At 31.1% G+C, this 18566-nt stretch overlaps 1 protein-coding gene across 1 annotated transcript in view; it reads right to left on the bottom strand.

Moving 5' to 3' along the window:
• Positions 1-12094, bottom strand: part of LOC109602491 (RNA-binding protein Musashi homolog 2) — a 66191-nt gene extending 54097 nt beyond the window's left edge. Inside the window, exon 1 of the mRNA XM_049964379.1 lies at positions 11952-12094. The gene's annotated coding sequence lies outside the window, so the exon portion shown is untranslated. The remainder of the gene's footprint in view (positions 1-11951) is intronic.
• Positions 12095-18566: the final 6472 nt, after the last annotated feature.

Here is an 18566-nt window from a genome sequence, read left to right as displayed (position 1 = left end):
GCTCCTTAGTTGAGACGAATACGCTGAAATAAAAAAGAAAAGTCCATTTCGTCCTAGAGGCGGCGAAATTTTTCAACCAAGTTCAGGAAAAATTGCGTAGGTAGATGTAAAATGAAACAAGTTACGGTCACAGGCTTCGTTGAAAAAGGAATATTCATAAGGCCTCATTAAATTCAACAATTTATGTATATTTAATGATGTGAAGCGTTGCAGAGGTGTGAGATAACTTCGCACAAGAAAAGTGTCATTTAATGTTACAGTTTCCGAAAATTGCTTCGCTGTTTTAAATATTCCATTTTGTACTATCGAAAATTAATGAAATTATAAAACAGCAGAGATTTGTTTATTTTTGAATTTGAACATTAGAAAACTAAAAATGGAATTAATACCTTATTCTTAATAAAGATTCATATCCACTTTTAAATTAATCATTTAAATTATATAAAAGTACACTAAATATTTAAACAACAATTTAAATTAAAATGAATATAAAATTATTATGTTAAACTATAATAATTATTGCAGTAATCAACTTTTATTTTAATATATAATTTGTATAATGTATTAATTAATACTGATTAAATAAAAGTATTTTAAGAAATTACATTAATTACAAATTATATAATATATATAAATTAAAAAACTACTTTAAACAAATAGCTTAAATTGTTATATTTAATTTCATTTTAATTGTTTTATACGCCACAATAATTTATTGGAATACTTATTTTAATGGTTATTCTAAATAATGGAATTTGTGGAAGAAATTTAAATTTTTAATAATTTAAATAATTAATGAAAAAATAATATCTTTTTATTGAAAATGCATTAAGAATGACATTTTTACTCTTGCAACATTCTTGACTATAAATATTATAAATATAAACAAAATACTTTTTTGATTTTAAAATTGACGCTGTGGCTAAATAAATTGTAATAAATAATTTAAAACAATAGAGGCACATTTCTATTTTAAGTAATTTACTAAAAAGTGTATATTTAATTTAATTTTAATTATGTTACATGTAACTCCATTTTAAACATTATTTGAAATAATTTATTTAATAAATTATTTCAAATAATTTATTAAAGTGTATATTTCATTTTAATTATATATATTTGTCTTTAAAAAAGTTTTCTAAAAAAAATTATATTTAATTTAATTTTAACCGTAAAACATCGGTATATTTTATTTAATGGTTAACTACGTCAAATTTTTGCTAATTTAAATCAGGGGTTGGCAACCCTTCGTGGTAAAGTAAAGTAAAGACTGTACTTGTTCATAATTTTAATAATCAATCCCATATAATAGTTTCATTTACAAAATTGTCTGTGGGCCGTAAAGAGGAGGGTGGTTATTAAATTATGAATATTAATTTTTAATGAAACGCGAAACAAATTGTGCACCTAGCTTTTAAATTACTTAATTAAGTAGTAGTCATGATTATTGGAATATTCATATTATAAATTAAAATAATAAATTATTCTCGTTTGTTAGATGATTTATTTAAAATAATTTTAAAAGCCAAAAGTAGTCATTATTGTAACAACTTCTTGAAATGATTTGATTGATTTGTAGTTAACTGTGTGTTTACAATCGGTATAAATTATGTTAGATTTGCTTATACAGGGCGGTGCAATTTATATATTTTAAAGTTGCTCTACTTTCTACCAGTACTGTAGAACTAATTAAAGTGGCAATATCTGTTTTTTATTTACATTACAATAATTATTTCAATATTGAAATTAACAATTAGGATGAATATGAATAATAATAAATTGTTTTTGTTGTTATCTTTGTTAAATAATATAAAATGTTAAATTTACCTAATAGTGATAAACATTTAAAAATTTTGTTACTCATTTAATAATGAAGAAATAATAATGCATTAATAGTCCATTCAACGCGAAATTAATTTAAAAATAGATTTTTAGCGAGCGCAGATAAAAAACGTCGGTTTTGGTCGTAGAAAAGCGGACGGACGAAAACGAAAACGAAAACGAAAACGAAAACGAAAAACGAAAATTGGTCTCTGTCGGGAGGTCGTCGACGAAATACGAAATACGAAGTACCGGCCGGGCCGGTAGGCCGGACACCACCTTCAATCTACAACCAAGGCCAACAACGTCGCACAACCAGTTTTCATTGTTCTTATTTGCCATACAAGTCTGCATTCGTCGTACGGTCCGGGTAGATTTTATTTGTAGCGTGACGAGGCGGGGACCTCAGACAAGGCTGGCGACGCATTTATATATTTCGTTTTCACTTCTCATCGGGGGTTTTACATTTTACCATTTCCCTACGAGTGTTTGCATAAAACGATGCCTGTTTAATTAGCGTGTACGTGCGTGTGAATTCATAAAGCTCGCTTTGTTTCAATTTTTGATGGTCATCCGATATTGTTTATGTTATTCACTTTGTTGCTTTGTGCTCGATTTCCACTTATTGGACGTCAAAGGTTGTGCGTCAAAATCATCAAAAATCAAGGAACGAAACAATGTAAAAGGTCAACCTAAGTGTAAAGGGGTCGGCCGTCATATTTCATATTATTTCATATTTCACATTTCACATTTCACATTTCACATTGTACATTTCACATTTCACATTTCATATTTCGCATTTCACATTGCACATTTCACATTGCACATTTCACATTGCACATTTCACATTGCACATTTCCCGTTATATCCTTACATTTAGAAATCACAGATATGCATCCATTGCTAAGCAATCTTTCGGCAGGTGAGGGCCACTAACTAGCAAAGTGAAGTAAAGGCGGGACACATTTGTCCATACATTTGATAATCCTTTATAATCCTTTATACACTTTACAAAACAAGCCGCGAATAAAATTCAAGATCGACGTCTAAGACTTATGGACTTCCTGGCTGATGATACCTCTGACCGCTGAGCATCGAAGACAACGATTATGTTACAGTGGTGTAAAGAACAACATTGGAATGTGGAATGACATCATTTCTTCTTCTCTGATGACGGGCGAAAAAGAGTCGGACGACGTCAACTTGAGTTTGATGTAGAGCGACATGTGCACACTATGAGCGATAGTCTTTATTAGAGGCAGTAAGATAATGTTCGGCTCCATGTTATCAAAATCAGTTTAAACTTGCTATGGCCAGTCAGTGTCCTCGACCATTCACCCATGTAACATGTTTGGGACATTATTCGTTGAAATTAAATAAATGATATTTTTCAAATTCCTGACAGAAGTATTTTTATAGGTTTACCGAGACAACGGCAAAATGGCAATAGACGCATTATTCTTATTAATTAAAATGATGCGTGTGTTTACATTTGGTCGCAAATAGAATCACACACTGAATCAATTTTTCTCAATTTTATTTCAAATTCAGTGTTCAATCAATTGTAACAATTCGTTTTTACAATCGTCACCCATATGCTGCAATGTTATAAGTAGCTAGTTTCAAACAAATTTCAAATTTGATCATCACCACCGTCAGTTTCCTTTTAGGCACTTTCCTCCTGCATTAAAGTTTTTATTAAGCACTAACGAATGTGTTAGATTTTGTTAGTGTTAAACATCTGTTGAAATACATATTAAAATTGTTTAATTATTTGTTTGTTTGACAAATTAAAATTTAATTTATTAAAAACTTATTTTAGTTGGTAGTTTTCAGGAGGGTCCCAAAACTGAGGTCATGGACTACGGAATGCGTCACGAATGTAATTGCCAAAAAGTATAGTCACTTGTCTCGAGACGCGACTGTGTAGATATTAATATACATCCGAGTGTATATTTAATGCATAGATAAAAACATAACTGCTATGCAGACATGAGTTCCAAAAATAAATTGCCGTCATTCGTAACGTGCCATTTAGACATCCTGAAAACATATTCTGGGGTGGCTTTTGTTCATGTCAACTCGCCAAATGTACAGGTCTCAATGTTTATTAAACACGTTTTTAATCACCTGTCCGGATTTTCTGTGCTACGTTAATTTTTGGTCCGGTTTAAAAATATTCTATGATTTATCGTAGAAAATGTGTGCTAATGAAACGAACGTAACTTATTTAATTACCACAAGCAACACACAAATTTATGGTTTCACTAGATTTTATTTTTATCTTTGCGTACGTAGTATATACGTAAACTAATTTGAGTGGTAGCTAGTCGATGTTCACCATTAATCTTACACTACACTGAAGTGATTATAATATATTCTAGAACGAAATCATCATAAATAATTGCACGAAAAAGTGTTCAAAGCGCGTAGTAAGTTATTTAGATTATTTAAATATAATATTGAAAGAGAGATTAATTAATTTTTAGTAGCTTGACACTGCGTAATGTGTTACGGTGCTTCACATTTTATAAGCGTAACAGTCACTTGTTGTAAACATCGTAAAAATGCGCGACATTTTTATAACTTTTTTAGACACACGTCTATTTTGTTTAAGCAAAACAATCCCAACATTTATTAGTCACATGATAATGAAAATTTTCTTATAAATCTCAATGAACATTTTTTATACAATAATGTTATTATAATATTGACAGTTCACCGTTTTAGTTAAATATTCAAATATTTTCTTTGCCTTACTACTTAAAAAATAATAATATTTTTATAAAGCCAGCTTGAAGAGTTTGATTTGTGGACATGTTCAATCATCATCTCATACATTCGTATGAATTTTCAGTATTATCAATATTGGGAAAGTATCTTTTCAGCTTATTAGATGAGGATGAAGAATTAGCAAGATTTCCAAAACCTAATTTATTTTATAAGAGCGTCTGCTTTGACCAATATCTTATTCTAACATTTTTCAGTCAGTTTGAGGTAATACAGAAAAATATTGAATATATTGATCAGTAGGTATTATCTTTTTCAATCAATAACCGAGGCATTGATCTAATGGTAATCAATTTCTCCCGTAATGATGGTATTCCAGTCGGGTAATTTTGATCTTATGGTATCGCGTTCTTGGCCTTCCTGAACTTCTCATACGTCGATAACCACTTTTCCCAGACAAGGCAAAAGTTTAATAATATTTTATCATTTTATAGATGAAAGCACATATCAATTTTTTCTAAAGCTAACATAGCACCTATATTATGTGCGCAGGCAGCAGTATCGGAATAAATATTAACTTAGTCCATGATTAAAATGGTCGTTAAACTGTATTCTCTTAATTTCAGCTCATAACTAAAGTGACGACGAACTTTTAACTTCAACTCGTGAATGAAACACTGAAAATCTTAGTTTGTGTTAGTGTTAAGAGTAAGACGACACTTACTTTTAGGGATTTTGTATTTAGTTTTGCATTACTCGGTCATTCACGTCTCTTTCAAAACAAATATAATTAATGAGTTAAAATTAAAAGTAAAATAAAGGCCAGCCTCAGAAAGGGCTCATCGAAGTATCCTATGAGGACCAACATTTCCTGAAAATATGAGTCCGATTCGATATTCTTATCGTCCCAAAGCCTTTCATCTGTAAATTCAAGTCGAGGTTTTCTCAGGTGTATTATAGGCATTTGGTATGGGCAACATTTTTTTCATCCTTAATGCCACGATTGCATGCTCCACAAATAACTCTTATTCGTTAAATTGCTGTTATTGTTTCCGCTAGCAAAAATCTCCACGGACACTGTTTACAATGTGGATAAAGATCCACACGCTTTGTCAGATAGGACTAACTAATCTAAACATAATCTACATAATAACCGCCGCTATAAAATAACATAATGTTTTATTTATTATTGTTAGTAACAATTGCAGTGTACATCTCAAAACCCGCAATCAATTTTAAACCGGTTTAATCTTCAATGAGAACCAAAACTGTTACAATTTACCAAAGCTGGTATTTCGCTTATTGAAAACAATCCACGAATGGAATTCAATAAATCATGAAAGCGCTAAAAATTGTACAACAATTAAGACATGCAACCAATTAACATTGCATTAACAGTGCATTGCAGAAGGAATTCGCTACGAATCGGAATAGCATGGATCGAGGTCAGAAAAGCAACCGTTTAATATTTAATCACTTTTCCCGGTTTATCAGTTTGATGAGTTTTGCTGTCTTTGCGTTTTTCAACATTCACGTGTTGGTGAGTGAATATCAAAACTGAACTAGTTACTGTCGGCTTTTCGTTTTTATGTCTATTTGTTTAACCGACTCCGCATTTGAAAGATTAATGTGGAAAAAGCTCGTTACGAGCCAACCTTGGCTAATTTAACTGGATCGATTTTTTCTCCAGTTTCGGTATTAATTCAATTAAGATAAAGAGGTTTTCACTTCACCAACGCCGTTGTTTGTTTACATATTTTGAAATTTGTTTTGGAGCACGTCTTGATGAGCTTTTGACACAATTTTCTTAACCTTGTATTTATCACGTTATTAAATATTATTAATGAATTAAAATACAGACGGGATCGCATAATTAAATTAATGAATTAAATAAGCGTAGTAAATGTCGTTTTATTAAAAAAAAAAAAAAAATCGTGATAACAATATAGGCGGAAGATAGAAATAATTTTGTTTCACACTATCAACAAAGTTCATTTGAATTATGAGAATGCCTACAGGATGCGGAGCATTCTAATTTGATGCAAATTAAAAAGTAAAACGTTGCGTGGGATACGATCTCACGTTCAACGTGGCAACCTATAAAAATTTAAATGTAAGATATTTAAAAATCAAGTTTAAAAGATAAAGGAAATATTCGAATGTGAATCGCATCGCAGGATAATGGTACCACAAATTTATTGGATCGAATTGCATTACGAATCAATTATAAATCAACATTCACGTCGGCTTCACTTTAAAGCCGCTGCAATTCCAATAAACAAAACCACTTGGGGAAAAACGTGAAAAATATTTTATAATGAGTTTCTCGTAAGAATTCGTTCGCAAATACAAATAATAATAACATATATCAATAATTGATGCTATTACTTTAAATTGTTTCAAATATGATTTTTACTGAACAATTAATTAAACATATTAATTCAAATGAACCCTAAAGTATCCTTCAAGCATACAGATTTTCTTCGTAATTACAATTATTATAATTGCACTTGGGCTACTATCATTAGGTATCTCAATTGTGTTCATTTCTATTTTTGATTACTAGTTTTACAAGATAAAATATTTTATTATTACCTAGAATCACTGATTTACTATTTGATATATGTGAACTATAGACATCATTCGATGGTGATATATTAAAGTGTAGCAAATAATTTAAATGATCTATTTTTTAAATTATTATTATTATTATTATTATCTGAAACGAATATAAGTCAATGATTTTTATGTAAACTTGATTTAACTATTGCTGTTTTTATATTAAATTACAGATGTCATTTGTTGGTCCTGCCACATTTAATTGTAACAATAAATGAACGAACATGTTCAAAATTACTTGTCATTAAGTCTTACTTATTATAATACATGCTTAAGTTGATATCTTAGTTAATAATGGTTTTATTAATTACTAATACCAATCATTTTTTATCTAAACTCTATTTAACCATTATTATTTGATTTAAATCATTAATTGATACTATTTCACTTGATTGTAGCATATAATTTAAGTGAACAAAAATATTTAAAATTATTCAATTTTAATGCTAAACATTAGTGTTTACAATGAAGCCTAATGGGTTTTTTTATACATATCTGAATTATTATAATTGTTTTATTAATTAATAACTGTAACTGTGAGCAACAACAACTTTTGACTATTTTCATATCATTCTTTATATTATACCCAATTTATCTATTGTGGTGTCATTTATAGCAAATAATTCTTTGGTAGAAAAAAATAAATAAATAAAATTATTTAATATATTGCTGATAATTGACATCAAATGTATCCGTTTAATATTCATTCTTAATTACAATTAACAATTGTTTGATTTATTAATAACTACAACTGTGGAGCATACTTAATAGACAGACATCTTAAATATATTTATCACAAATCGTTGTTGATTACCAGTTTTACGAGTTAAAACATTAAACTATTTTGTGAAATAATATATTCTTATAATTATTTTTTATAGTCACCAGTCATCAAAGCAACTACTACGTTGATCGTTGATCATTGATCGTTGATAATTCGATTATCAAGCCCTCGTGAAAAATAAAATTACATTTATTAATGGCGGTTCAATTTATTTAACGACTTCCTATTTGAAATGTATTCATTTCGCCGCAATGATTTATAACGCGAACGATTTATTTATTCATTTTCTAGCCCGCAAAACCTACAAAGTTCACCTTTATGATTACGATAGCATAGTTACAAGGTTCTTGTGCGGCTCTAATAGAAATTTCTCTTCGTACATACCTAACCGTTCTACGACTACGTACGTAGTCATAGTCAAACTACTAATGTAGTTCACTTACAATTTAACAAACCAGTGGACCGTGTACTATTTAAATTATACGGCAAACTGTCAGATGATTTGCATATTATGCATTTCCAGTGACCTAAAGTGTTTCTTTCTTCTTAGATATAATTTGTACCTTGCAGATATTTCGGCAATTTATGTATTGTTTTGAAGCACGTTATAATAACGAAATATTATGATAATGTTCCCTTCGTAAAATGTACATTTTAATGCGTATTATTGATCAAATTGTTTAGTCTTCACAAATATAACTACTACTTCAATTACTACTTCAATTTGTTACGGTTGTGATGAATCAATCCGAAAATTTATTGTTGTTATTGGTAGTAAGTACTTAATTTAACAGATGATAGTAAGATTTCCATGTCCTTTGTATAAAGAAACAATTGACTATAATTAATTAAATTAGATGACCAATTTAAAAGAGCTCCTCTCACAAACGCTCTCTTTATTTCAGTGATTTAATTAAAAATATTTTATTAACCCTTTTTTATTTAAGTAACTAACCATAAGAATAACAAAGCCGCTTTCACATTTGAGTATCAGAAAACATTTAAGCGCCACATCAGCGTTGGCTGATTGTCGTGCCTCTTAAAATTTTTGAACACACTAAAAATTGACTAAAATAAATACCTTTGGGCTTAAGAAATTGGGCCTGGTCGAATCAGTACACCGTCACCATTAGATTTTATGTAGTCACGATTCCAGTTAATCGTTACCGTAACTATGATTTTGTCAAGATCTATCTTAGCAATAAATTCATTCGGTAACGTTTCGTTTCAAAATGTTTTTGTTTGCCCGGAAATTAATAATGGCCCAAGTGGGTTCCGTTTCCCGTGACTGTGGGTCACTAGCAATGTCATCGTTCACGTTAATGAAGAACCCAAAAATGTACGACTTCCTACGAAGTAGCGGTGAATTTGCATTTTTGTGTGATACATTCCAGTTGAAAAGGACAAAAAAGTCCGATATGAAATCTTAAACCGAGATGGCAAAAAGACCAATAACTGACGTGCTAACTAGGAAGCGAGGACTGATGAACGATCAGTATGTAAATTTTGCTCGGTATACAGTTACAATCAATTACAATTAATATATACTCTAGTGAAAAAAACTGAAAAATTCCCGACGACGAAATATGTAAATTTATTTTATATTAAACGTTCTAATTACTTACTTACGATATTTCTTACATTTACTACAACAAAACAGATTTTAATCAATGGTTACGCTTTCGAATTATTTAATTTTATTGTTCTGGCGATAAGCAATTGAGAACGACTGCAGAAACATGAAAAGTTCTATATTCGTGTTTATTGTAAAGTATCAAGCTGCCAAAAATACTAATTTAATTATATATAGTTTTATATATAGTTTCATTTTTAGCTGTCAAATCATGAAGAATTAATGTCCAATTAATTGTTAAAGAAATAATCGCACTGAAGTAGTTTTAAAAATGAATAAAAACTCAATTTTGAGCTCAAAAAATGACTTCACTGTGAAGCTGGACCCCACACCGAGTTCTTGCATGTAAAAATTTTGGATTCGATTGTCCCAGGCTCTGAAATTAAGCGTGGGATTAGCTTTACAGTTATTTTTCGAGTCCAAAATTTTTATTTTTGGACCAAAATTAGTCCATAAAGGTGCAACTTTTCCCACCTGAATAATAATATCAATTACTACGTTAATCTAAATAAATATATTTGTTATAAAACTATACATATAAAGTTAATTTAAATAAACTAAAGGTTATAAAAAATAAGAGTATTGTTACAGTTTCGCATAAATACATACATTGAAATAATTTTACAATGACAAAATAAATATATACAAATGTTGCAATACGAATTGCAAATAATCTTTTACGTAAATAATGAGTAGTAAGTTAATAAATAGATAGGAAATTCATTTTTAGTTTTATTAATAAAATTTTTGAAAATTAAATCAAATGTAAAATTTTTACAATGATTTAAAATCATTATGGCATTAATTTATGGGTTAATGTCATAATGTTGAATCACATAGAAATAAATTTTTAAACGTTTTAACACAAAACACATTTTAATTTTAAACATATTAAATTTTAAAACAATTAATTGTTTAATCCTTTAAATATAAAAAGTTCAAGCAGATTTTAATAATTTACCTTTTTTATTAACATTTAATTTATGATTTTCACTACTCGGTATGACATTTTTTATTTATTTCTAAATGATTAAAAATCATTTTATTTTTCATCCATTAATCTGTTAAAATTTTAGACATCTCATTTAATTGATATTTACATTGTAGCTTTTTATTCAAACAAAATAAAAAAAATTTTCCTTAATTTCAAAATTACTAAGTCAAGGTTGAGCCTTTTCAAACATCATTATTTATTTAGCTCATAAGTGATTTTGGTTACATTCATTAAATTACAAACGTATTTAATTTACATTTGATGTGGGTTTTACTAAATGAGTTAAATTATTGTACAGGTGATTTATGTTCTTTGGTTCAATTGTATTTTTTAATTATTATTTTCAATATTTATTATAGATAGTTTCTTACATATTTTTCATAACTTTAATTTACCATCATTCTTTAATGGTGAATTTACGTAAATACCTATTTTAAGTACGAGTATCGATCACCTTCCAAAAAATCTTCCTATGGAGCATTGAATAAAATATTTAAAAATATTGATAGACTTAATACTTGTTACATTTCTATTAGATATTCTTCATATTCAGTTCAAATTCTCATCTTAACATTACTTAATTAATATGTCTCTTTATTTTATTCGTCCGTGAAATGTTGACATAACCAATTTAGTATGTTAAATAGAAGTTTGTCAATACACGTTTTGTTAATAATCTAATTTAACACGGAACATAAATATTGTAGCTAGCAAATAATTATCTGTGATTATAATCAACTAGTTAATTCTAAAATGATTAATCATTGAAATTTTGATACGTGCACCTACGATATTTTTATATGTACTAATTAAATCACGAGGTTCTTATAAATATGAATTGATTACCTTCACTTGACATAATTATAACAATTAGCTTTTCCCAAAAAAGTGTTTGTTTTAAAAAGTTGATTAGCGTGTTGAGAAAATCACCCGATAATTTCAGCAGTGCACTCAACATTTGTGTTATTAAAGTTTTATTACCTTATGAGAGTAACAATTATCTCGAAAGACATGGTCAAGAAAACGCGTGCAAATACGAGAACAAAAAGCAACCCTGAGACCCAAACCGTGCGTTGACCATGTACCAGGTTGTTAACCCAAGACGACCATCACGCTCAAATCAAAGTCACGATCAATTGAAAGTAAGAGGAATGTTTTACTTTTGTTGACGATTGTGTCAAACGTTCGAGTTTTGGGGCCGGCAAACTTTTCTTAAGACGACCACCGGACTGGTCTTCGTCAATGGTAACGAATAATGGAGGAACGAAAAACAAGCGTACCTAAGCGTAACGGAAACAAAAGCAAGATGAAGAATGAAGGATTGAAGGATGGATCAATAGTGAAGAGTGAAGATAAGTTGGTTGACTCACCGTCAAGACTCGCGGCAATCGATGCGAAATCACAAAAACAAACACACTCAAGCGGCGGATCCGTGTCCTGAGCTGTCTCGACCCCACACTAATCGCAGGACGATGTCGTTCTGCACTCGTGCAACATATGTATATATATATATATATATATATATAAACCACCAAAATTTGCAACAAAAAAATAAAGCACTCTTCAGAACCGGGCCATGGCGCTGCGCTGGGACGGTTCGCCGGAGATGCTGGAGCAGCGGCAGCAGGAGAGTGAAACACACCGTCTGCAGCGTTGCCACGTGAACCGTGTGACTGTGTGACTGTGAGTTTGAGTGTCTGGGCAATCGGACCGGAGCCGAAGCATGCGAACGAACGACTTGGAGTGATCTGGTTCCCGTAGCCCCGTGTCCGCCGTAGCCCCGTGTGCGAGAGGCGGTCTCTCTCCGTGGCGGTGTAGCGCGCGCAAATCCCGCGGACCGAACGCAGAGTCCGTCGTTCTGTGCCGCCGCCGGTTGAGCCCGTTCCTCGCAAGGATGGTACCGACCGTCGGCGCAGCCTTTGCTCCTTGTTTTAATTATTTGCCTGGTGGAATTTATTAAGTAAATTGCGAAATCACATTTATTGCGGTACGAAAGTTGACATCAATGGACGGTCTTTGGTTATTCCATTAGATGTAAACATTTATGTTCATTCTCTTTATAAAATTAATGTAACATAAACGCAATGATCAACGATTGTTGTTGATAAAAGCTATTACGTTTACGTTATGTTTTTTTATCAAATATATCATTACGTGTCTACAAAGCTTTGAATTAATAATGGTTAAATAATTGACATGTAATTTCATTATAAATCAGTTAAGTAGTGTCAGATTTAGATTATAATACTACAAATTTAGTAATAATACTATATATATTCACTATAGGCACACTCTCGAAAATAATATAGTCAAAATTAGGTGAATGTCTTGGAAATCGAGATACCGAGCTATAAACTCGTATAAACTTATATTTTGACATCTCAAAACTTATCACAAAATTCACACATCATAAGACGGCTGCAACTTAAAAAGTCAGGTCAAAAGTCATAAAAGTCGATTTTTTACACATTTTTTGTAAATATCTCGTTTCTTATGGGTTTTACGCTAAATTCTCTATAACTTTTGTTTTGCGCACAGCATCAAGATGTTCTTTAAAAAGCCCAAGTCTTTCAGCACGGGCAAAATCAAGTGTTCTTGAAACCATTTCGAAATATTGCACCCATAACTGTGCTGTTGAACCTCGAGCTTTTAATTCATACAGTTTATTCAGAAATGTCGCAGGAAAAACGCTTGAGCTACCTATACACCCTTCTATATTTTCGCAGGAAACATCTCGAGAATTTATTTGCTGTATTAAAGGATCCAAAGTACCTCCTTAATTCTTCATATCTTCAAAAATTATCATTGATAATGCAAATCGTAATAATATATGGTCTCTGATGCTTCTCGAATAAGCGTGATCACTGAGCAATTTGTCCACAGAATTCTTTGTATATATTTCACCAAGAGCTTCCTCGAGTCCACTTCCGTCCATTATGTACCCTATGCTTCCAAGAAAAGACATCAGCATATGAAATCTTCCGAATTTTACAACTATTGTACATAAAGGTGAGTTAGCATCTGAGGCAGCTACCATTTTACGTGCTTTAGAGTAGGGGGGTTGATCAAAAGTAATCACACGTGTTTTTTGTTCATGTGACTTACCTATATCGAGCGCAATGTAAAGTTGTGTAATTAGTGTCTACGTGATTGGCAGGATTATCAATAAAAGGATGAAACATAACTTGAGATGTTGAAAACTTTTTGTTATTTTTAGTGAGCTGTTCAAGATAACTATTCGGCCCTTGCAACGATGTAATATCACTCTACTTTCTACAACCACAAAAAATCAACTCCGTTAATGTTTTTTTCTGAGCATGCTTCATCATCATGTAAATTTTCGACTTGAACTTTACTCAATCCAGGTACGACTGGTTTTTCATAAACTTGAATTAATACATGTGATATGGCTGCCATTTGACTTGTGCTTATAACACCTCAAGTAACCCGTTTTTTGAATTACTAAACCATCATCATACCACCATTAACATTGAATATGTTAACTGCAAACACTGATTGTAGGTCACTAACACCTAAAATCCATCTTGCCAAAAGTGATCGTCGCGAGATCATCCGACCACAATCCCATTTTACTAGAAATAGAGTAAAGTGGGCAACAAGGCACTAATATCGAAAATGTCTCAACAGCCATAGAGGAATCCTTCTACAGCTCCACTCAGAACCAACCAGATGCAAACTCGCATCCCTCTCCCAGAATCCCTGAAAAAATTGTTGCTTTGGAAAAGGTGACTCTAAAAGTTCAGGGGTTCCGATCATCACACATATTGCCTTTTGGTATAAGAATTCAAAATCAAGAGGCATAAGAATTCAAGATCAAGTGTCTGAGAAGTCGGGCTTGGATCGACAGATTCCCACGGTCTTGACGCAGATTCCACTTTCAGCAAAGCAATGAAGAAAGACATAGCGGGTAAACAAACACATCCGCTACAGATCTCGATTCGTTACAACTAGCAGACAAACTGAATATTATCGCAAATTCCTGCCCTAGTAACTGCATGGAGTCATCCTTTCATACTCTGTCTTTATATTAGTTACTCTCTATAGTCCCATATTATTTATTTATTTTTATGTCCGATTTTAAACTTAAGATATGATGACCGCTGTTAGTGGTTGGTTGTCGTAATGCAATATAAGATCAGTCTTTCATAGAGTCAGTGAACTTGTAGTCGCTTAGTCGCTAATATTGCCAAATCAGATGAATCTTTCGGGAGCTCGATCAACTTGTGAACGTCTGGTCGTTAATATGACGAAATAAGACCAGTCCTTAAGAGGATCGATCAACTTCAGGAGTCACTATTACGAAATCAGTACGAATTGGAGCAGAAAATTTGCTTAGATTCATGAAATAATGAATATATAATAAAACTACATCATTTAATCTCCTTTCTAACATAGATCGATCTAAAACTACAGGAAAAGATCATTAGAGAAGGAAAGGTCGTTCACAATTCTGTAATAAAGAGCTTCCTTTCTGTTTTTCCCTATTTAAAAATTTATTTAGTGTTTTTTTCTCATATTAAGGTCTGCTTCGTCATTTTAGCTCAACCAGATGTATTTAAATTTCCTTTTTAGCTTTTGTTTAAGGAAATCTAAATGAAAATAGTCTTTAGATGTAAAAATTTTTATGTTAATTTTATTTGTTTGTTTCACTGTTCACAATTAAATGACAACTTAGACATCTGATGTTTGAGAAATTTTTTTCTGTTTCTGTTGAAGTTGTTCCTGTGTTTATGGATTTCAGTTGCTTCCCTAATCATTCTCTTGTGATATCCAGTTGCGCGTGTTCAGCTACAGCAGTCGTGTCTGATTGTTCTAGTTTGCAGTTTGGTTTGTGTTCCTTAATCCTAGCTCTCATTGGACGTTTTGAAGTGTTATATTAGCTTCTGACAATTTATGCAGTTTTTGTTTAATTTTTTAATCAATTATTATTCTGTATGTATGTATGTATATTCAATTGTATCTACACCATTAATTATGTAGGTGTTTTTGGCTTCAAATTCAATATAAAAAACACCAACTAAGTGGCCATAAATTGTGCGCGGAATAAAAATTTTAGTGAACAAACGGGACACGATATAAAAATGAAAACGACAGCCACGTATAATAAAAGACCGCATCTAAACGCTATCGGATTCTTATGCATGACTTCACAAAAGACGAGCTACTAAAACGTATTTGCTGATAACTCCTGTGCGAAAAATGCGCTGAGGAAACACATTATTAAAAATTCACCATCAATATTCGAATTTGTTAGCGGCAATCTCTTTTAAATCAACTTAAATTAAGCGACGTTGTTGACGCATTTTCTTTTTCGTTCTTGGCAGTCGCAAACGGTGAACTGATTTTAATTTTAATAATAGCCAACATAAATTGACAAACAAACGAAAGCAAATGCCATTAATTTCAGTTTTAATTAGTGCAAACGATCAATGCAACATATAACTTAACTCTTAATGGACAATCATAAATTAACTGGCAATGCAATTTCTGCAGTGTGATGAGAAAAAATGCGATTTACGATTTCGATGATAGATACATTTTGCCGCAAATATTATACGAATTTGAAAACACGATTTTCCAACCTTCGAGAGTTTTTATATAATTCATGCGGCTCTAAGTGTGGAATATTTAACTGAAGCGGGGCTCTTTAAAAATTGATATGAGCCGCAGATCCACAAGGAAATACTTAACGTGGAGCGGTTGCATTATTTACAAAATACAAGCGGGCATTATCTAAAAGCAAGCGAGACAAGTACAAGTACGCGCTTCTTTACATTCTTAAATCTGTTCCGTTAATATGTGAACGGTGCGAACGGTGCGAACACTGCGATAACTCAACCTGAAAACGGAAAAATTAAATTTACGGTACGCAACGTAATTTCCCGGTTGAGGTGCACATTATTTATTTATTGATTTCGGCCAACAACGTTTAATCATGCTGGTGGTTTTTTTACAAATCCGTTTAGTGTTTCGACACAGGAATATCGATCCAATAAAAAGTTATCGTCGTATATATTTTATATAGAGCCCGTCATCTGCACGCATTGTATTAATGGAACCGAAATTGTGATATTGAGTGGAAACCATAGCGATAAGAATACAATGAACATTACTCCAGATCATCAATTATATACCTTTTTGGCGGCGATCATCCCCCTTTTGTTCGGGTCCGTAACAGCGCTAATACGGCATAATTAAATCACGCTAATGGTGCAAAATACTGATAAACACTTTTACTGTTCGGTCAGCAGGAAGACGCTCGGTTTTAAATACAAACAGCCCACCAACAAACCCCCGTGGGTGATGGCTGCAGATTAAAATGTTCTGGTGTTAATAGCTTCGATAGTTAGCCGTTATATCAGAGGATTCTGGGGATTAAATTTAATCATCTTTCGCCCATTCTCACACTTAAAAAGGACAGTTGCCATTTAATGAACTTTACATATACACTGGAAAAAACATTTATGAAATCAAAAAAGGCAAATTTCATAGAAATTCATGTTTTAAAAAATAAAGTACAAGAGCCAGAACGTAACTTTATGTAGTCAGGTTACCTTTTTGTAAAAGTATTTCACTAAAGGGTATTTGTATGAGAGATCTTTTTCGATTTGAACTTTAAAGGGATGGTTTTACTTGTTCGATTTTATTATTATTATATTTTTATAATAAAAGTCAAAATTAATAAATGGCGACTTTTTCCCAATTCTTAGGAGTAATAAACATAGATGAGTCTTTTCCTTGTTAGACAAGTAAAAAATACCTCTGATTATTTCTCTCGAACTTTCAGACGAGTAATTTCCAATTTTATTGTTTAAAGTCCCAATCTTCAATTGCATTATTAGTTGAATGGATTTAAAAGTTAATAATGTCTTCATCATAAAATCGCTATTTTATAAGATGATCCTCGTTTGTTTGCAAACACTTCTTTGCGTGCTTCAAATGGAACAGCTGTGATATTTTTAGAGATCCGTAAATGCAACAATATTTATAAGTGACAATAATTGTACAAATTCTTTTTCCATTTTTTTCTCAAAAAAAATAAGAATTTTTAGTTGATGAAATAAATGAAATCGTATCAGGGAAAATTAAATGTTTTTCAAAAACTACAATTCCTCATATGCAAATTCTGGTTCGATATATAACTCTAACTGTAGTAACTGTATAGACTACCAAATGCATACAATAGAGGGAAAGTGAACTTTGATCTTAATGCAAGTAGCTTCCGATTTTTCAATCCCTCTCAGAGTCATATTCTACTACGTTCTGAATAAGTTGTTTATACAATAAATAAAGCGAAACTAATTTTTAAACCTGGTTTCTAGGTATACTGTTAAAATATTTCTCAATTCTTCTTTCTTTCTTAGACTCATGTTCTACTGCGTCCCAACTGATATCTGATATTTTAGATTTTTTTCCCATGATTAAATCCAATTATTCAAAAAAAAAAAAATAAATTCATTAGAAGGTGATTTTTTAGTTTAATACGTATTTAACATGCAATATATTTCTGCCCAAAAAGAAATTCAATAGTCCTTTTCTTTTTAAACAAAAAGAAGGGAAATATTCTAATTAATATACCTATTGCTGATATTTTATAATTGATTTTGAATCGATGATATGTAATGGCAACTAAACTTCATTTAATTGTAATATTGTTTTTCTTCTACATTATTGTTTTTAATAAAAAATATATATTTATATTACTCTGACTCATAAATTATTAAAGAAAAGCAGTATTTTTTTTCAAGACAACCGCAATGTCATTCAACTAAAATACCAACAATACCAACAAGATCTTGTGGCACACTTAATTAAAATACATAAAACAACTACTTTTTACACATAACATCATATTGACTGAGTTACAATAATTTTTCTTCATTACTATCTTTGATAATCTTGGAGAATCAGTTACGTTGAGTTTATGGACTGCAGCCGAGATAATTGATAAATTGCAAATTAAA

Source organism: Aethina tumida, chromosome 3 (assembly GCF_024364675.1).
Source record: "Aethina tumida isolate Nest 87 chromosome 3, icAetTumi1.1, whole genome shotgun sequence".
Taxonomy (NCBI): Eukaryota; Metazoa; Arthropoda; class Insecta; order Coleoptera; family Nitidulidae; genus Aethina; species Aethina tumida.
The sequence above is the reverse complement of the archived record's forward strand: the minus strand, read 5'-3'. Positions and strand labels throughout refer to the sequence as shown.